We start from the raw sequence: 22,771 nt of genomic DNA, 5'->3' as shown, positions 1-22,771 counted from the left end.
TCTTATTCATTCCAAGGGCTACCACTGGGAGTTTCCTACATTGCCATTGCTTTGAGTTTGCTTGTCAAGTTATATGTATTCATGTACTTATAGTTAACTGTTTGGTTTACTAGATCACAGTCTGCTTTGGTTGTCACTTCCTCAAAGCTGTTGAAGAGTTTGGTCATCTAGGATCTTTATCTTCCAAATTCATCTAAGTGACTGACAGAAGATCAGCTTGTCCACAGAGCCCGTCTGTGTAGTTACAGTCTGCCACTGAGCAACATGATCCTCTCCAATCAATTTCCTGTGAGAGGCAGAAAAATAGACAGAAAAGTTCTAGGCCAGATCAAGAAAAAAAAGGGGCAAATACTTCTCTAAATTCCAGGGCTGATTGATTCATGTTCAGGGAGATCACAGTGAATTTTACTCACATCAGCCAGTATCCCACTCTTGTTTATCCTATGTTGTGATACTAAATACAGTGGGTCCTTTATGGCCCATTAGCGTATAATGCAGCATTTGAAGAGTTATTGTTACCATATTAACAACTTTTTTTCATTTCTGATAGCAGGTTTAGGTGTTTTTAGTTGAGTACAGTACTTATACCTATTCTCCAGCTTAGAACATAGAACATAGAACAATTACAGCACAATTCAGGCCCTTCAGCCCACAAAGCTGTGCCAAACATGTCCCTACCCTAGAAATTACTAGGCTTACCCATAGCCCTCTATTTTACTCAGCTCCATATACCTATCTAATAGTCTCTTGAAAGACCCTATCATATCAGCCTCCACCACTGTTTCCGGCAGCCCATTCCACGCACTCACCACTCTCTGAGTAAAAAACTTACCCCTGACATCTCCTCTATATCTACTTCCCAGCACCTTAAACCTATGTCCTCTTGTGGCCACCAATTCAGCCCTGGGGAAAAGCCTCTGACTAGGCTTATGCTTAAATACTTCTGATGATCTACTGTCGGATAGATCTTTAGAAGTACTTAAGGTGGAGATAGATAAAATTTCGAAAGCGGAGAATTGACAGTTATGGGGAGCTGACACAGAAGGTGAACTGGGGCCAGTGTAGATCAGCCATGCTGATATTGAACGGCAGAGTAGGTTTGAGGGTCTTGGTGGCCTACTCCTGCTCCTATTTCTGGGGAGCTACTTAGTTTCCTTACAATTTAGGAGGTTTTAAGAATCTACTCCCTGCTGTGTTAGTAAAGTTCTTCCTGAAATATCCTGTCCAATTAAGTTGTTTTATGTCATCTGCCACTTTGCAAATTTAGTCCTCTTGAAATCTGGAAGCAGAAATAATTTTTGGTGACTTTAAATTATATAAAGTTAAATTTAGTACCAGTGTCTCCACATAGATGAGTGAGGCTCTATCTGTACTCAAAACTAAATCGTACCAGAAAACGTTGCAGCCCTTCCACTGAAATTTAGTTTGTTTTCCCAATTAGTTTAGGATCAATTTTGATACACTCCAGCATGTAGGTAGTTATTTTGTAGTGTTGGGTTATGTTATTATTGTGCCATGTTATTGCATTTACTGTTTATCAAATCCTTGTTGCTGGTGTAAACCCTAACTATTTTAGCCCTTTTATTTGCGATTAATGATGCAGATTCACTGCTGGGCATAATGTGAGGATGGCTGCTTTTCTTTATTGCCACATCCAAGATTTAGGGAATGCTGAGAACTAGACATAGTGTTCTTAAAGAAGAAATGCAATGATGTAGCATAGAAATAAAATTACATTATGAGTCTATGCAGCAGTGTAGCTGATGAGAAAGATCTAACCCTAAAGAAATAATGATTTGCGTTGGCATAGTGCCTTTCACATCCCAATATCTTTTGTAGCCAATTAAGTATGTTTGAAATATATTGGTTGTTTAATTGTAGCACTGAGAGAGTGCAAGGGAGTTGCTGCCTTGTGGTTCAAATGTTAAAACTTGTCTATCCTCCTGTGGCACCATATCAGAGGAGAGTAAACGAGTTATCTTTGGTGTCCTGGCCAATAATTATTCCTCCGTCAACATCACCACACAATCTTATTTCACTTTTATAAGTGAGCTGTATCATGGAACCTTCCAACTCTGAGAAGAGTGCAACCAAGTGGGCTTTAGTTTACAACATTAGACAGAAAGAGCAATTTACCTAATCCCAGTTCCCAGGTCTTGGTCCATAGCCTTTCAGGTACATTTGAAATGTTGTAAAGATTTTATCCACTATCATGATTTCAGACAATAAGTTTCAGAATCTCGCTGCATATTACTTAAACCTCATTTTGTCCTTAATTCCACTCTAATCCCTCTGTAATACATCTGTACCCCCCAGCTTTGACTTCTGCCAATGGAAATAAATTCTTACTATCTCATAATTTTATAAATTAAACCTCTATGGCTCAGCCAGGTTTGATAAGTGACAAGACTTCAGTAAGTATTCGCTCTAGGGCAATTATACCTTCTCATTCTGTGGTCATCAAAACACCACACAGCAAATATGGCTTAAATTGTGCTTTATACAGTTCTAGTAGGACCTCCCTACTTTTACATTCTATGTCTCAGCCAATAAAGCCAAGTATTCCATTTACCTTCTTAACCACTTTATATACTTGGCCGGAAACCTTCAGGGCTTCTCAGTATTTCAACATTTACTGTATCCTTACCTCATTCAACCTCCCCCAAATCCATTGCCTCACACTTCTCTGGATTGAATCCCTTTTGCCAATTTCTGCCTGACAGACAAAGCCATTGATATTTTCCAATGTTCTACAGCACTTTTCCCCCCCACATTATCTGACATGTGTTTTGGAAACCTCTATAACTATTCACCTTTGTCTTTGTTATATCAGAGAAATCTAGCTACATGTGCAAGATCCATAATAAATGTGAAGGCATTTGGAATTAATCCTGACTGATGGGTAATCCTGGTAAATGACTGGAACAAGTGGGGACATCAAACCCCATGAGATGAATTTTCTCCGACAGCTAGAAGAGAAGAAGTTCTTTAAGAAGCATGTGGCATCTGGACTGTCCGATTATGACACATACTTGCAGCCACTGCCATAGATTGGCAAATTTTGTTCTAGACTATTTAGTCACATGAGACACTGCAAGCAATCTACATCCTAAGCTGCAAAATTTACCATTTCATGCAGATAAAAGAATGCCAATAAATAAAGACATATGCACAGTTGAAATTAAAAAAAAAACTCACAATACTGTATCCATTCATTAGCCCATAAAAAGAAGTCCTAAAATATCCTGATGGCCTTAATGCGTGCAGTCATTTCACGCAAATACTGACATACTTTGGAGCTGCCAATCCCAATCTTTACTCTTAATGCAAAGTAAATGCGAGTCCCACCCATTAGCTAACACTGACCAGTGTTAATTAACATTGGGCCTTCATCTCTTTAAGGGGAGGTGGCCTTTGAATCCAATCACTGCTGGAAGTTTGAAGTTAATACTGAATTAATGCGATGGAAGTTCAGCCTTATTGCTGATTTAACCTATGTAAAGGTCCAGTGGTGCTGATATAAACTGGCTTAAATGAGTTTCCATTTTTACTACTGCAAAGGGAATCTGTATTAATTTGTAGACTGGTCCCACACATAGTAAAATCTCCACAGCTGTGGTAACCTGCCTGAATTATTGTTGATAAGAAACTTGCAGTTGACATACTGAGATGTTTATCTTCTCTGATATGGATCAAACATTGACCCACCACAAATGGATCCATAATTAATATGTTGATTGGTATATGTGTTAGTATATATAGATTACAAGTGGAGTTCAGGCATTTGCAGCAAATAGTCACTTAAATTCCCCTTGGTCTTTATTATACTGCCATAACAGCAGTGTAGGATTTTTATCCTTCAAAAATTTAATGTATTATGTGCAACTTTGAAAAAACTCCAACATTGTTTGATAGTACTCATTCAATAAAAATATTTCTTGAACGTTGAGCCATTTTTTGCTCCTTATCTAAGCACCAAATTATTTTGGCAATGAGAGAGAATCCATGAGGGAATCTGCAGCCATGTTATTTGTCAGTTTAAGTGGAAAAGTTTCACTTAAGTGTTAGAAGTTAGAATAAATGAGAAGAATTTAAAAGGTACTTTTTCCATTTGTGTTTTAACAAGTTGCATAAACATAATTTATACTACTTTCATTGCAAATGTAGATAAGCTCATACCATAGATATAGTTACAGTCATATATATTTTTGCATGGTACTAAATTGGCCCCAAGTTCATAAATCCCAGAAATTTACAGCACAGAAATCACCAAAGTAACCTCTGAGTATCGTGAACAATCCACCAGCAGCTACAGAATCAGTTGCAAGGGCAAAGTATTTACTGGTATTTTTTTTCTTAAGATGATTTAAATCCCCTCAAGTGCCTTTATGTAGTTGCTTTGCTTTTACTGATGAGTTCCACGAAATTGAGGAAGTCAGTGAAGAAAGTGAAGCACAAAAATATAGGTCAATATCTCTCATCTTTTAAATTTATTTTTTTCTTATGATTTAGCATCAATGCAAGGCCAGCAATTCTTATCCATCCCCAATAACCCTTGCAAAGGTGCTGGTGAGCAGCTTCCTTGAACAAATGCAGACTTTCTGGTGAAGGTACTCCCACAGTGTTGCTTTGTAGGGGTTCCAAGATTAAGAGCCAGCAACAATGAAGGAACAGTGATACATTGCCAAATCAGGGAGGTGTGTGATTTGAGCTGCAGCTCCTGGTTCTCCCACAATCTTGTAGACCTTATTCTTCTTGAGGTGCCATCACAGTAGCCTGATGAGTAACTGCAATGCATTTTGTAAATGACACACACTGCAACCAAGATGAGTCAGTGATGGAGGGAATAAATATTTAAGGTGGTAAATGGGGTGCCAATCAAGTGGGTTGCTGTGTCTTGAATTGGGTCCAGCTTCTTGAATGTTCTTGGAGCTACTCTCACTTGGGCAAGTGAAGAGTATTCTATCACATTCCAGACTTGTGCCTTATACATGGTTAAAATGCTCTGGAGTGTCAGGAGGTGAGTCACTTAATGCACATCAACCAGCCTCATACAAACTCTTAGTCATAGAGTTCTACAGAGCAGGAATGAGCCCTTTGGCCCACAACATCCATGCCACCCTTTTTGTCCATCTACACTCATCCCATTTGGCCTCATTAGCTCCATATCCTCAAATGCCTTGCCTATTCAGGTGCCTGTATAAATCTCTCTTAAATGTAGTGATTCTATCTGATTCTACCATCTTCTCTGGCAGTGACTTTTAAATATCAAAAGTGTAAAAAAAAACTTTCCCCTCAGATTCCCTTTAAAACTCCTTCCTCTTACCTTAAATCCATGTTCTTTTTCTGTTATTCTTTCAAGAGATATGGACTTTGCAGGCAGAGCCCATATTAAATTGTCCATCCCCAATTGTCCTTGAGAAGGTAGTTGTGAACTGCCTTCTTGAACAACTGCAGCCCTTGAGGTGAGTTACTCACTGCAGGGCTCCTAGCCTCTAACCTGCTCTTGTAGCCACCTTGTATATATGGCTACCTTGTATATATACAGGTTCTGGTCAACGGTAACCCCAGGATATTGATAGTGGAATATACAGTGATGGTAATGCCATTGAATGTCAAGGGATGATATCTGGATTTAATCTTGTTGAATATCATCATTGTCTGGCATCTGTGTGGCATGAATGTTGCTTGCCACCTATCAGCACTATCAGCTTATTTTTGATACCCTTACCATGGGATAAAGACAGACTATCTACCCTAACTATGCCTTTTATTATTTTATATACCTCTATATATTCGCTCACCCTTCAGCCTCTCACTTGAGGAAAAACAAGCCCAGCCTATCCAATCTCTCCCCATAACTGAAGTCCTCCAAATCCAGGCAACATCCTGGTGAATGTGCACTGTCCTTAATTCTTTGTATTATACACAATATACATAATATGCATACATAATATGTGATGACCAGAAGTGCACACAACACTCCAAGTTCTGCCTAATCAGTGTTGCAACACAACATCCCAACCTTTATATTCTATGCCCTGACCAATGAAGGCAAGCATACGTCTTCTTCACTATCCTATCTACCTGGGTTGCCACTTTCAGAGAAGTATGGACTTGAACCCCAAGGTCTCTCTGTTCATCAACATTTCTTAGTTCCCTGCCATTTACTATACATGTCCTACCCCTATTTGTCTTCCCAAAATGCACCACCACACTTACCAGGATTAAATTCCATCTGCCAAAGCTCTGCCCAACTTTCCATCTAATCTATATTCTGTTGTAGCCTTGGACAACCTTCCTTGCTATTCACAACACCACAAATTTTCATGTCATCCGCAAACTTACTCATCATACCTCCTACATTCAAATCCAGGTGGTTAAAATACATAACAAGCAACCAGGGTCCCAGCACCAATCCCTGGTCACAGACTTGCAATTGAAAAAACATTCTTCCTTCACAATTCTCTGCCTCCTATCACCAAATCTGGATGCAATTAGCCGGCTTGTCTTTGATCCCATGTGGCTTAACCTTCTGGAGCAACCTACCATGCAGGACTTTGTCAAATGCCTTGCTAAGGTTCATATGGACAATATCTACCACTCTGTCTTCCTCAATCTTCTTAGTTACCTCCTCAAAAAACTCAGTCAAATTATTGAGGCAGGATTTCCCTCATTCAAAGCCTTTTGCTTATCCTTGATCAGCCCCTGCCTCTCCAAATGTACATAAATCCTATACCTTAGAATTTTCAACCATAATTTTCCTACCACTGATGTAAGGCTCACCAGCCTATGGTTACTTAACAGAGTCATAGAACAATACAGCACAGATACAGGCCCTTTGGCCCAACGAGTCCTTGCCAATCATGGTGCCCACCCAGCTAGTCCCAATTTCCTGCGTTCAGCCCATATCCCTCTAAGCCTCACCCCTCCATGTACCTATCCAAGTGCTTCTTAAATGATACTATTGTACTTGCCTCAACCGCTTCCTCTGGCAGCTCGTTCCATATACTTACCACACTGTGTGAAAAAAGTTGCCCCTCAGGTCCCTTTTAAATCTTTTCCCTCTCACCCTAAATCTATGCCCCCAAGCTTTGGACTGCACTACCCTGGGCAAAAGACTGTTACTGTCCACCTTATCTATGCCTCTCATAATTTTAAACTTTTCTATAAGGTTGTTCCTCATTCTCCTACATTCCAAGGAATAAAGACATAGCCCGGCCAACCTCTCCCTATAACTCAGGCCCTCTAGTCCTGGAAACATCCTTGTAAATCTTTTCTGAACTCTTTCTGGTTTAACCACATCTTTCCTATAACAGGATGACCAAAACTGTACACAGTACTCCAAGCGTAACCTCACCAATGACTTATACAACTGCAACATTATGTCCCAACTCCTATACTCAATGCCCCGACTGATGAAGGCCAGTGTGCTAAATGCCTTTTTCACCACCCTGTCTACCTGTGACGCCACTTTCAATGAACTGTGCACTTATACTTCTACATCACTGTTCCATTACACTTACAGTGCCCTACCATTCATAGTACAAGTCCTACTCTGGTTTGACTTTCCAAAATGCATAATCTCACACTTATCTGTATTGAAATCCAAATCCCACTTCCCTTACTGATCAAGATCCCCCTGTAACTCATGATAACCTTCTTCACTATCAACAACAACACCTAATTTCATGTCATCTGCAAACTTGCTCATCAAGCCTTGTCCATTCATATCCAAATGATTTAGATAAATAACAAATTACAAGTGTTCCAACACCGAGCCTTGTGGGACACCACTAGTCACCGGCCTCCATTCAGAGAAACAACCTTTAACCACCACCCTCTGCTTCCTACCTCTGAGCCAATTTTGAATCTACCTAACTAGCTCTTCCTGGATTCCTTGGGACCGAACCTTCCAGACCAGCCTACCATGCATGACCTTGTCAATGGCCTTGCTAAAGTCCAAATAGACAACATCCACTGCCCTACTCTCATCTACCTTTTTGGTTACCTCTTCAAAAAAACTCTAAAAGGTTCGTCAAGCATGACTTCCCATGCACAAAACCATGCTGACTCCTCCTAATCAGACTCTGTCTATCCAAATGCTGGTAGATTCTGTCCCTCAGAATTCCCTCTAGTAACGTCCCCACTACTGATCTCAGGCTGACCAGCCTGTAGTTCCCTGGCTTGTCCTTGCTACAACAGAACATGAGCCACCTTCCAGTCTTCGGGAACTTCACCAGTAACTAACGATGAAGAAAATATCTCCGCAGGGGCCTCTGCAATTTTTCCTCTAGCTTCCCATAAAGTTTGAGGATGCACTTGGTTAGGCCCTGGGGATTTATCCACCTTAATGTGCTGTAAGGCTGCAAATACCTCCTCGCTGGTAATACGAATGTCATCCAAAATATCTCCACTAGTTTCCCTTATCTCTTGAGTAATCATGATTTTCTCCTTCGTAAGCACCTAGGAGAAATATTTGTTAAAAATCCCACCCATCTCCTATGGCTCGAGACATAGATGGCCCTGCTGATCTCTAAGGGGACCTACTCTCTCCCTAGGCACCATTTTATTCTTATATTAGAACCTCTTGGGATTTTCCTTAACCTTACCTGCCAGATCCATCTTATACCCTCTCTTTGCCCTCCTGATTTCTCTTTTAAGAGTATTCTTAATCTTTTTAAAGAGCATTCTTAATCCCTCATCAAGGGATTCACTCATCCCCGACCTCCTAAGCCCAATGTATGCTTCCTTCTTTTTCTTGACCAGAGCCTCAATATCCCTCCTCAGCCAAGGTTCTCTAAACTTGCCAGGTTTACCCTTCACCCTAACAGCAACATGCTGACCCTGGACTCTTGATATCACACTCTTAACAGTCGCTCCACTTGCTATTTGTTCCTTTCCTTTCAAACTGGCTCACCCAATCGACCTCTACGAGATCCTGCCTAATTCTGCCAAAATCAACACTGCTCCAGTTTAGGACCCTAATCTGTGGGCCTGTCCTATCCTTTTCTATCACTATCTTAAAGCTAATAGAATTATGGTTACTAAAGCCAAAGTGCTCCCTGACTGCTACATCAGTTACTTGCCCTGCCTCATTCCCCAAGAGGAGGTCCAGTGATGCATCCTTCCAAGTAGGGTACACACACACACTTTCCCTGACATTTCACAAATTCCACCCTGTCCAGGCCCTTAACACTCTGGGTAGTCCAGTCACTACCAGAGAAATTAAAATCTCCCACTAATACAACACTTTTATTCTTATAACAATGAGCAATTTCTCTACACACCTGCTGAAGTTCTTGCTGACTATTGGAGGGGGGGGGGTCTATAATACAGCCCCACAAGAGTGACCCTCCCCTTCTTGTTTCTAACTTCCACCCATATGGCCTCACTGGACGATCCCCCAAGAATGTCATCTCTAAGCACGGTTGCTACGTCCTCCCTTATCAAAAAGGCATCACCCCCTCCTTGCATACCTGTACCTCTATCACATCTGAAGCATCTGTATCCTGCAATATTGAGCTCCCAGACCTTCCCTTCTCTCAGCCATGTCTCTGTTATGGCTATAACATCCCAGTCCTCAGAGCCAATCCACGGTCTGCATTGTCTGTCTTACCTGTTAAACCTTGTGCATTGCTCCAGATTCCAGCATCTGCAGAAATTTTATTTTGAGAGTCTGCATTGAAATAAATGCAGTTTAACTGAGTATCCCTTTCCCTGCCTTTACTGTGCCCCTGGCTATCCTGATTACTAAACGCACTTGCTGGCTACTGCTTTATCCCATGACTTGCTCCTGTTCAGAGTCTCAGCCCCCTGTTGATCTAGTTTAAACTCTCTTGTGTAGCATTAGCAAATTTCCCTGCAAGGATATTGGTTCCTCTCTGGTTCAAGTGCAACCCATCACTTATCCCTGCTATCCTTTTTAAATAATGGAACAATATTAGCTATCCTCAGCGATTCTGGCACCTTGCTTGTGGCTAATGAAGATGCAAAAAGCCCCATCAGGGGCCTAGTTATCTTTTCCTTTTCTTTCCATAATATCTGGGATAGATTTCATCTTGCCGTGGGGATTTATCCACCCTCGTGCATTCCATAATTTCTAACAACCCCCTTCTTAATACTGACGTGATCCAGTCTATCAACGTACTCCTCCCTGAACTCACTATCTTCCACGTCCTTCTCCTTGGTGAATACAGATGAGAAGTATTCATTTAGGACTTCGCCACATCCCCTGGCACCAAACATAGATTACCCCTTTGGTTATCCTCTTGCTCATGATATACTTACAGAATATATATATAATTAAACACAAAATTCTTGATTATGTGTGGTTGGAACTACTGAGTTTCTAGACAATGGTGACAAAAAGAACATTGATGGTGGCACTGGTAAAATCATTGAGTACGAAGGGTAGGTGTTTAGACTCTCTTGTTACAAATGACCATTGCCTGTTACTTGTGTTATGAATGTTGGTCTTCCTGCATGCAGGCATTGGCTGTTTCATTTGCTGAGAAGTTGTGAATGGAAAAGCATATTGATGGACAGAACATTATTGATGAAGCAGCCAAAGATGGTTGGACTTAGGACAATGCCCTGATGAATTCCTCGAGTGGGGCTGGGATGGTTGACCTTCTACAACCACAATCCTCTTCCTTCGTGTGTAGTATGACTCCAGACATTGGAGTGTTTTCCTTGATGCCCATTGACTTCACTTTTCCCCGAGTTCCTGAAGCCGCACTCAGTCAGATGTTGCCTTAATATTGAGGGCAGACATTCTCACCTCACCTCTGGAATTCAGCTCTTTGGTCAATGTTTGAATCAAGGTTGCGATGAGATCTGGAGCCAAGTGGTCCTGACATAATCCAAACTGGGCATTAGTGATTTGATTATTGGGTAGTAAATGCCTTTTAATAGCACGGTCAATGACAGCTTCCATCACTTTGTGATGATTCAGAGTAACTGCGTGGCCAGATTCTGCTAACTCCATCTACAAGTTTGCAGATGGTACCACTGTAGTAGGCCGTATCTCAAATAATGATGAGTCGGAGTACAGGAAGGAGATAGAGAGCTTAGTGACATGGTGTTATGACAAAAACCTTTCCCTCAATGTCAACAAAACAGAAGAGCCTGTCATTGACTTCAGGAAAGGTGGTGGTGTACATGCACCTGTCTACATCAATGGTGCTGAGGCCGAGAGGGTTGAGAGCTTCAAGTTCCTAGGAGTCAACATCACCAATAGCCTGTCCTGGTCCAACCACGTAGAGGCCACAGCCAAGAAAGCTCACCAGCGCCTCTACTTCCTCAGGAGGCTAAAGAAATTTGCAATGTCCTCTTTGACACCAACTTTTATTGATGCACCATAGGAAGTATCCTACCTGGATGCATCATGGCTTGGTATAGCAACTGCTATGCCTGGGACCACAAGAAACTGCAGAGAGTTGTGGACACAGTCCAGCACATCACAGAAACCGGCACCCCCTCCATGGACTATGTCTATACCTCTCGCTGCCTTGGTGAAGCAGCCAGCATAATCAAAGACCCCACCCACCTGGGTCATTCTCTCTTCTCTCCTATCAGGCAGGAGATACAGGAACCTGAGGGCACATACCATCAGGGTCAAGGACAGCTTCTATCCCACTGTGATAAGACTATTGAACAGTTCCCTTATACAATGAAATGGACTCTTGACCTCACAATCTACCTTGTTATGAGCTTGCACCTTATTGTCTACCTGAAATGCACTTCCCTGTAGCTGTGACACTTTACTCTGTATTATTGTTTTTATCCTGTACTACCTCAATGCACTGTGTAATGAATTGATCTGTATGAACGGTATGCAAGACAAGTTTTTCACTGTACCTCGGTACAAGAGACAATAATAAACGAATACCGGTACTAATTTCGCAACAATCACTGGTTTAGATTTATCCTGTTTTCTATGTACTGAATTGTAACTGTACTATAACTGTTTGTGGCAGATGTGCAGCGAGTTCTGCAGTGCAGGTTTTCAATACTACAGCTGGGTGGTTGTCAGGTCCTAAAGTCTTTGATGTACCTGATGTTTTCAGTTGTTTCTTGACATCACATGGAGTGAATTGAATTAGCTGAAGACTGGTTTCTGTGATGGTGTGCATCTCAGGAGGAAATCAAGGTGGATCATTCTCTCCATACTTCTGGCTGAATACAGCTGGACTCTGCTACTCTTGAGAATGGGGATGTTCCTGGAGCCTCTTCTTCCTATTAGCTGTGGAATTGTCCACCACCAAGATGTGATAGGGTTTGAGTTTCACTCTGATCTGTTGGCTGTGAAATCACTTAGCTCTGTCAATTGCTTACTATTTTTGCTGCTGAGCACACATGTAGTCCTGTATGGTAGCTTCACTAGGTGTGCCTGGGGTTACTCCCAGAATGCCCTTCTGCAGTCCCTGTTGAACTAGGGTTGATTTGCAGGCTGGTTGAGAGAGGGATAGGATGGACTACGAGGTTACAGACTGTGGAGCTGTATATTAATGCTGCTGTTAATGGTCCACAATTCCTCATTGATGCCCAGTGTAGAATGTCAAAAGTATTCTGTGCCTTCCATGTAGCGCCACACTGCATAACAGAGGGTGTCCTTATTGTGAATGCAAGATGTCTCCACAAAGACTGTATGCTGATCATTGACAGATGCATTTGCCTCAGTTAAATTGGCAAGCTTGAGGTTAAATAGGTTTATCCCTACTGTTGGTTCACTCACTGACTGCCACAGACCTAGTTTGGCAGCTATGTCCTGCAAGACTTGGCCATTAGTGGTGATAGGCATTCTGTGCCCTTGCCACTTTCAAATGCTATTCAACATGAAAGAAGCACAAGTTCTTCCAACATTTTCTGCTTTTGTTCTAGATTGAGCATCCATTGAATTTTGCTTTTACATCAGTGATTAACAACCAATGTTTCATAGAATCGAAACAAAGCCCACAAAAAAGATCCAAGGACAGTAGGTGATATCAGGAGTTTCCTTATCCATGTTTGAGACAATGTCAGGAGACTTCATGGAGTCTGGAGGCACTGAGGACTCTCAGGGCTATTCCTGTATACCACTGCAGTGGGTCTGTCCTTCCAAATGGAACAAGATGTACCCAAAGGTTGTGAACCTTACCTTATGTGTATTGTCTATAAGGTATAGCTCTGAGTACAACAATGTCAGATTTCATTTTCTGAAAGACATTTATGAACCAACTGTTTTGTTCTGGACAGTCCAGTTGTTTTGTGGTCTTTATTACTAATGACTATTTATTTTGTTTTTTTTTAAATTTCAAACTGTTGACTGCTCTGCAGCCATGGTGGGATTTGAGCTCAGGTCTCTGTTATTAATCCAGGAATTTAACCACTGAGCCAACACTCTGAAGGCATTTTAATAAATCAAGTCAAATCAAGTCAAATCAAGTTGGCTAATTAGAGCCAGTTCCTCAAAGCACCAAAATTTTGGCCACTCTTATACCCACATTCACATATAATGTATTCACCCTTCTGGATTAAAATTTACCCCCACATTTAATTCACTGGGATAATTTTATCAATTCTTCTTGTAACCTTAAGGCTCCAATTAAATGTTTTGTTTTGGCCAAAGATTTATTGACCATGCTTAGAATGCTTTAGACCAGTAATGGAAAATATGTGATGCAGAAAGATTGTCAGCATTATTGGGAGAATTAACAGTCAGAAATGTGGCTGTTATGCAATAGAATATTTCCCCATTTAAAAAGGTGACAGCCCTTCACCTCATTGCTGTTTATTGGGCTTTGAGCTACAGAAACTCAATTGTATTTGCAATTTCCAATAGTGATCACAGTTCAAAAATTAGTTCAGTGCTCTGGGGTCACCTTGATGATGCAAAGCATTTGAAATTAATCCTAGTTTGTTTGTTCACGCTTGCATTGTTCTTCCATGCTTTGTTTTTATTCTATGATTCTTACCTTAGTCATTAATCATTGATATAAAAGTGAAGTACGATGGATGCTGGAAACCCAAATTAAAAACAAAGTATTTGAAAAAAAAACAGCAGCAAATGTGGAGGGAAAACAGAGTTAATGTTTCAGGTCAATGAACTTTCATCAGAACAGGAGAAGGTTAGAGATAACTATTTATTACTGAACTTTTCTCTCCATGTCACTAATTTCTGCATGTAACCCCATCCAGTCAATAAAACGCTCAAAATTGCTCAGCCATTGTGGCTGACTCCCTTCATATATCTGGCAATGACTGGCAGAATATCACAGGCTTTGCTGGCACTTCCTGAAATAAAGCTACGCTTTAAATTGCTGCATTGAGCAGTTTTTCCTTTTAGCTTGATATGATTTGTCAGAATGTTTGTAGAAATATTTTCTATGCAGATGTTCTAAATTTTCTAAAAGGAACAATTTTGAAACTCAGAACAGTACAATGCAGGATCAGGCCCTTCTGTTATAAGGTTTTGTTTTATAAAAACATTAAAAAAAAGAACCTTATAAGTTCTCATCAGGAGTAGTGGGGGCAGGACTGTGCAGGTGCATGACGTCAGCAGGTAAAGCACAGGCAGTTTAAAAAGCAAACTGCCATATCCAGCAGGCAGTGGAGTGAGAGGGAGCAGAGTGATTAGGCTTTGGCTCAAGGGGCTTCGGCTTAAAGGGGTGAGGCAGGTGAGTAGCTGGTAAGTAAAGGTAAGGTTTACCTATTATCTGTTAGAAATATTTAAATAGGAAAAAACTAGGTAGGGGGAAAATAATAATTAGTTCTGATGGAGGACATGGTGGTGTGCTGCAGCTGCTTGATGTGGGAGCTCATGGACCTTGCTGTGGTCCATGATGGCCACATCGGCAGTAAGTGCTTGAGGCTGGAGGAGCTTCGGTTCAAAATTGATGAGCTGGAGTTGCAGCTTCAAACACTGTGGAGCATCAGGGAGGGAGAGAGTTATGTAGATGCTGTACATCAGGAAACAGTCACACCCCCCCCCCCCCCCCCCCCTTAGAGCAGGTACTTCTGGAGTCCAGGAAGTAGATAGAATGGTGACTGTCAGGGGAGAGAAAAGGAAAAAAGAAAACAAACAGGCAGATAGTACAGAGGACCCCAGAGGCTGTTCCCCTCAGTAACAGGTTTTCCGCTTTGGAAGCTGTTGAGGGGGATGACCTGCAGGGGCCTAGCAGCAGTAGCCAAGTCTCTGGCACTGGGACCAGTCCTGCTGCTCAGAAGGGAAGGGAGAAGAGGAAGGCAGTAGTGATAGGGGACTCGATAGTCAGGGAAACAGATAGGAGGTTGTGTGGCAGTGAGCATGAATCCCAGATGGTATGTTGCCTCCCAGGTGCCAGGGTCCGGGATGTTTCTGATCAGGTCCACAGGCTTCTTGAGTGGGAGGGAGAACAGCCAGAAGTCATTGTTCATGTTGGTACCAATGACATAGGTAGGAAGAGGGATGAGGTCCTGAAAAGTGAGTTTAGGGAGCTAGGCAGAAGGCTGAAGAACAGGACCTCAAGGGTAGCAATCTCAGGGTTGCTGCCAGTGCCATGAGATAGTGAAGGTAGGAATAGGAGGAGATGGCAAATAGATACGTGGCTGAGAAGTTGGTGTAGGAGGGAAGGTTTTAGATTTTTGGATCATTGGGATCTCTTCAGGGGAAGGTCGGACCTGTACAGAGAGGATGGGTTACACCCAAACCTGAGGGGGGCCAATATCCTTGCAGCCAGGTTTGCTAGAGTGGTTCAGGAGGGTTTAAACTAGTTTGTGAGGGGGATGGGAACCAGAGGAGTAGGTCAGAGGAAGAAGGGGATGGGGAAAAGTCAGATCTAACAGGTAGAGAGGCTTTGAGGAAGGAGAAGCAGAGTACAGGGTATAAAAGTAGAAAGGTGGATGGGCTAAGTGCATTTACTTAAATGCAAGCAGCATCAGGAATAAGGGAGATGAACTGAGATCTTGGGTAAGTACATGGGACTACGATATTGTGGCTATCACAGAGACATGGCTGACATCAGGGCAGGAATGGATATTGAATATTCCTGGTTTTCAGTGTTTTGATAGGGAGGGGAGAGAAGAGGAGGAGGGGTGGTGATACTGGTCAGGGACACTATTACAGCTGCAGAAAGGGTGAATAATGTAGAAGGATCCTCTAGAGTCAATATGGGTGGAAGTTAGGAACAAGAAAGGAGCAGTTACTCACTGGGAGTATTCTATAGGCCCCTCCAGTAGCAACAGGGATACTGAGGAGCAGATTGGGATGCAGATTTGGGAAAGATGCAAAAATAACAGGGTTATTGTAGTGGGAGACTTCAACTTCCCAAATACTGATTGGCACCTTAGTGCCAAAGGTTTAGACGGGGCGGAGTTTGTTAAGTGTGTCCAGGACAGATTCCTGTCACAGTATGTTGACAGGCCAACTAGAGGAAATGTCATATTAGATCTAGTTTTAGGTAATGAACTGGTTCAGGTGACAGATCTACTGGTGGGTGAGCATTTGTGGGACAGCATCCACTGCTCCATAACCTTTAGAATTGTCATGGACAGGGATAGGAGCAAAGAGGACGGGAAGATATTTAATTGGGGAAAGGCAAATTATGAGGCTATAAGGCGAGAGTGTAACTGGAGAGTGTAAATTGGGATGACATTTTTGAAGGGAAATATACTATGGAGATGTAGTCAATGTTCAGGGATCTCTTGCAGGATGTTAGGGATAAATTTGTCCCGGTGAGGCAGAGAAGGAATGGCAGGGTGAAGGAACCATTGGTGACAAGAGGTGGAGAAACTAGTTCGGGAAAAGGCGGCAGCATACATAAGGTGTAAGCAGCAAGGATCAGACAGGGCTCGAGAGGAATATAGAGTAGCAAGGAAGGAACTTAAGAAGGAGCTGAGGAGAGCGAGAAGGGGACATGAAAAGGCTTTGGCGAGTAGGGTAAGGAGAATCCCAAGGCTTTTTTCTTGTACGTGAAGAGCAGAAGGATGGCTAGAGTAAAGGTAGGTCCGATTAAAGACAAAGGTGGGAGGATGTGCCTGGAAGCTGTGGAAGTGGGTGAGGTTCTCAATGTATACTTCTCTTCAGTATTCACCAAGGAGAGGGGTCTTGATGACGCTGGGGACAGTGTTGGGTAATGTTCTAGAGTATGTAGATATCAAGAGAGAGGATGTGTTGGAGCTGTTAGAAAATATTAGGACAGATAAGTCCCCAGGGCCTGACAGAATATTCCCCAGGCTGCTTCGTGAGGCAAGGGAGGAGATTGCTGAACCATTGGCTTGGATCTGAGTCCTCGTTGTCCTTGGGGATGGTACCAGAGGATTGGAGGGTGGCAAATGTTGTCCCCTTATTCAAAAAAGGTAGTAGGGATAGTCCAGGGAATTATAGACCAGTGAGCCTTACATCTGTGGTGGGTAAGCTGCTAGAAGGGATTCTAAGAGATAGGATCTATGATCATTTAGAGAATCACAACTACAGATTGATAAATATGACATTGTGGCAATCACCGAGTCATGGCTTTATGACGGATGTGATTGGGAACTAAATGTCCAGGGGTACACAGTGTATAGGAAGGATAGGCAGGTAGGCAGAGGGGGAGGTGTGGCCCTGATGGTTAGTAATGATATAAAATCAATAGAAAGGAAGGACATTGGGTTAGAAGAAGTGGAATCCTTATGGGTGGAGCTAAGAAATAGCAAGGGTAAAAGGACAATAATAGCAGTTATATATAGGCCCCTTAATAGCAGTCAGGATTTGGACTATAAGTTGCAGTTAGAAATAGAAAAAGTGTGTCAGAGTGACAACATTAAGATAATTATGGGGGATTTTAACATGAAGGTGGATTGGGAAATCCAGCAAGGCGGTAGATCTCAGGAGAGAGATTTTGTGGAATGTCTACAGGACAGCTTTTTGGAGCAACTTGTTGATGAGCCCACCGGGGGATCAGCTGTTTTAGATTGGGTGCTGTGTAATGAACCAGAAGTGATTAGAGAACTAAAAGTAAAGGAACTGTTAGGAACTAGTGATCACAATATGATTGAGTTCAGTTTCAAATTTGAGAAGAAGCTGATAACTGGTGTATCGATATTTCAGTGGAACAAAGGAAATTACAGCGGCATGAGAGAGGAGCTGGCCCAAATTGATTGGAAGAGTAAGCTAGCTGGAGGGATAGCAGAGCAGAAATGGATGGAGTTTCTACAAGAAATAAGGAAAATGCAGGATAGATATATTCCAAGAAAAAAGGTTTTGAATGGAAAAAAGGCACAAATGTGGATAACGAGAGGTTAAGGCTAAAATAAGAGCAAAACAGAGGGCATACAAGGAAGCAAGAATTAGTGGGAAAACAGATGACTGGGAAACTTAAAAACCAGCAGAAAGAAATTAAGAAGGTCATTAGGAAAGAAAAGATGAATTATGCAAGGGAGTTGGCAGATAACATTCGAAAGGATACTGAGTTTTTTTTAAATATAAGAGAAAAAGAGAGACACTGGTTGATATAGGACCAATCAATAACAGTGCGGGAGAGATTACAATGGATGATAAAGAGATGGCAGAGGAACTAAATGAGTATTTTGCATCAGTCTTCACTGTGGAGGACATCAGCAATATACTGGATAGTCAGGGATCTCAAGGAATGGAACTGAGTTCAGTTAAGATTACTAGAGAGAACATGCTAGAAAAGCTAAATGGACTAAAGACAGATAAGTCTCCTGGACTGGATGAGGTGCATCCTCCAGTTCTGAAGGAGGTGGCTTTAGAGATTGAGGAAGCACTGGTGATAATTTTCCAGGAATCAATAGACTCCGGCATGGTTCCGGAGGACTGGAGGGTCGCAAATGTAGTTCCACTGTATAAGAAAGGTGGGAGGCAGCATAAAGGAAATTACAGACCTATTAGTTTGACATCAGTGGTGGGAAAGTTATTAGAATCGATCCTCAAGGATTAGGTTATGGAAATACCTAGAGATGCAAGGCAAGCTAGGTCCAAGCCAGCATAGTTTCATGAAGGGAAGATCCTGCCTGACCAACCTATTGGAATTTTTTTGAGGAAATCTCAGGTAGGGTGGATAAGGGAGAAGCTATGGATGTCGTGTATTTAGACTTCCAAAAGGCCTTCAACAAGGTGCCGCACAAGAGGCTGATTAATAAGACGGGAGGTCATGGAATTACAGGTAGGATAATAGAATTGGTGGAGCATTGGCTGGTAGGCAGAAAGCAAAGGGTGGAAATAAAAGGATCCTGTTCTGGTTGGCTACCGGTTACTAGTGGTGTTCCGCAAGGGTCGGTGTTGGGGCTGCTTCTTTTTACTTTGTACATTAATGATTTGGATGATGGAGTAAATGGTTTTGTGGCTAATTTTGCAGACAACACCAAGATAGGTGGAGGAGTAGGGAGTATTGAGGAGACAGGAAGGTTGCAGAGAGACTTAGATAGTTTAGGAGAATGGGCAAGGAAATGGCAGATGAGATTCAATGTTGAGAAATATGCCATTGTACACTTTGGAAACAAATAAACAGGCAGATTATTATCTAGAAAGAGAGAAAATTCAAAGTACAGAAGTAAAAAGGGACTTGGGGGTACTCGTACAGGATACCCTAAAGGTTAACCACCAGGTCAGATCAGCAGTAAGGAGAGCGAATGCCATGTTGGCATTCGAGAACTATAGTGTATAAAAGTAGGGAGGTGTTGATGAAGCTCTATGGGGCACTAGTGAGACCTCATTTGGAATACTGTGCGGTTTTGGGCCCCATATCTTAGGAAGGATGTGCTGATGTTGGAGAGGGTTCAGAGGAGATTTACGAGGATGATTCCCAGAATGAAAGGCCTTACATATGATGAGCATTTGTTGGCTCTTGGACTGTACTCACTGGAGTACAGAAGAATGAGAGGAGACCTCAAACATTTAGAATGTTTAAAGGACTGGACAGAGTAGATGTGGCCAAGCTGTTTCCCTTGGTGGGTGAGTCCAGGACCAGAGAGCACAATCTTAGAATTAGAGGGTTCAGGTTTAAAACAGATGAGGAGAAATTTCTTTAGCCAGAGTGTAGTGAATTTATGGAATTCTTTGCCACATACAGCAGTGGAGGCCCAATCATTGGAGGCATTTGAGGAGATAGATAGTTATCTAATTAGTCAATGTATCAAGGGATATGGGGATAAGGCCAGAAATTGGGGCTAGAAAGGAATAGTATTTTTTTTCCTTTAGCTCATGGAGCAGACATTTCGCCCCCCCCCCCCATTTCTCATTTCTTTCTCCCTTTCTTTTCCTTGGAGCAGACTTGAAGGGTCAAATGGCCTACTTCTGCTCACTTGTCTTGTGATGTTGTGATCATGGACTGATTAGGGACAGCCAGCATGGATTTGTGAAGGGAAGATCTTGCCTCACTAGCCTGATAGGGTTCTTTGAGGTGGTGACCAGGAAGATTGATGAGGGTAGTGTAGTAGATGTGGTCTACATGGATTTTAGTAAGGCGTTTGACAAGGTTCCACATGGTAGGCTTCTTCAGAAGGTCAGAGGCCAAGGGATCCAGGGAGGCTTGGCCGTGTGGATTCAGAATTGGCTTGCCTGTAGAAAGCAGAGGGTTGTGGTAGAGGGAGTGCATTCAGATTGGAGGGCTGTGGTGTCCCACAAGGATCAGTTCTGGGACCTCTACTTTTTGTAATATTTATTAATGACTTAGACGAGGGGGTGGAAGGGTGGGTTAGCAAGTTTGCAGATGACAAAGATCGGTGGTGCTGTGGATAGTGTGGAGGGCTGTCGAAGCTTACAGAGGGATATTGATAGGATGCAGAGCTGGGCTGAGAAGTGGCAGATGGAGTTCAATCCAGAGAAGTGTGAGATGTTACACTTTAGAAGGACAAACTCCAAGGCAGAATACAAGGTTAATGGCAGGATTCTGGGCAGTGTAGAGGAGCAGAGGGATATGGGGGTTCATAGCCACAGATCACTGAAAGTTGCCACACAGGTGGATAGGGTAGTTAAGAAAGCTTATGGGATGTTAGCTTTCATAAGTCGGGGGATTGATTTTAAGAGCTGCAAAGTAATGATGCAGCTTTACAAAACTCTGGTTACACCACACTTAGTACTGTGTCCAGTTCTGATCACCTCATTATAGGAAGGATGTGGAGGTGTTTGAAAGGGTGCAGAGAAGATTTACCAGGATGCTGCCTGGATTAGAGAGTATGAATAACGAGGAGAGACTAAGGGAGCTAGGGCTTTACTCATTGGAGAGAAGGAGGATGAGGGGAGACATGATAGAGGTATACAAAATATTAGAGGAGTAGATAGAGTGGACAGCCAGCACCTCTTTCCCAGGGCACCAATGCTCAATACAAGAGGGCATGGCTTTAAGCCAATGGGGGTGGGAGGGGGGGGTGCGGGTTTCAAGGGAGATGTCAGTTTTTCACCCAGAGAGTGCTTGGGGCATGGAATGCACTGCCTGGGGTGGTGGTGGAGGCTGATACATTGGTCAAGTTCAAGATATTGTTAGACAAGCATATGGAGGAATTTAAGATAGAGGGATATGTGGGAGGAAGGGGGGTTAGATAGTCTTAGGAGTTGTTTGAAGGTTGGCACAACATGGCGGGCCAAAGGGCCTTATTGTGCTGTATTGTTCTCTGGTAACTTGTATTCTCTTTAATTTCTGTTTTCAGTGGTCAATATTTATATCTTTAAACCATTTCTATCAACTGTTTAGAAAATCAAAATTGTTGAAGCTGATAATGATTTGAGACAGTAAGTTGAAACATGAAGTAATGATTATCAAACACATGGGAATAATTAAAATTACAGCAAGTATATTTTACTAAGATGCTCCTTTAAAACAAAGTTGTACTTTCTGCTTATGTCTTCCTCTTATAAATATTTTATAATATATAAGTATATATGTATGATAGAAACAAAAGATATCTGGGTAGGGAGGTTTACATGGCAGATGTAGGGAAGACACTTAAATACTCATGGATATATTGTGGCATTGCTTATGGAGTGTTGCATGATACAAGGTCTTAACTATAATGCAGAATATTATTTTGTAATATGGCTGATCTTCTGCGCCTTTTAAGGAGGTGTTTATATGCAACACAAATATAGCTCACAGATTGTACATTTGGTTGCTACATTTACTTACCCACAATGGTGACTGCACTTCAGAAGTAATTAATTGGCTGTGAAATACTTTGGGACATCTTGAAAAATGGAAGGTACTGCAGAAATGCTTGTTCTCTTCTTTTCTGCAAGGTCTGCAGAAGGCATTAGTTTAATGCTTCAAATGATCTTTAATCATTCAATATTTTTTTTAAAATATTTTTATTCCTTGCTTTGAAGGTTAGGGGTTCACTGTAGTTTGGAAATAAGTATCATTTATAGAAAAGGTTACTGAGTTGGTTTCAGGCAGAATTTTCACCAAGAATAAAGCATCTTTGAATTTGTTTAACATTTATAGGTTACAGCTCTAAAGAAAGCATGAAGAATGTTTCAGGTAGAGCATTCAACTAGGAAAAGATGTATTTGCTGTGGAGGGAGTGCACCAAAGGTTCCTGAGACTTGTTCCAGGGATGGAGGGTTTGCTGTATGAAGAGGTTGAGTAGGCTAGGATGGTATTCTTCAGAGTTTAGAAGAATGAGAGGATATCTGGTTGAACCTTAAATTTTTTTTTAAAAAAAAGGTCTTTACAAGTTGGATGCAGTGGGGTGGGAAAGCAGTTTCCTCTGACTGAAGAATCTATAATCAGGTGTTCCCAGTCTCAGAATAAGGGGTATGCCATCTACAACTGAGAGGAGATATTTCATCACTCAGGATGATGAACCTTCA

The sequence above is a fragment of the Pristis pectinata genome, chromosome 2, assembly GCF_009764475.1.
Source record: "Pristis pectinata isolate sPriPec2 chromosome 2, sPriPec2.1.pri, whole genome shotgun sequence".
In the NCBI taxonomy this organism is placed as follows: domain Eukaryota; kingdom Metazoa; phylum Chordata; class Chondrichthyes; order Rhinopristiformes; family Pristidae; genus Pristis; species Pristis pectinata.
Note: the sequence above shows the minus strand (reverse complement) of the source record.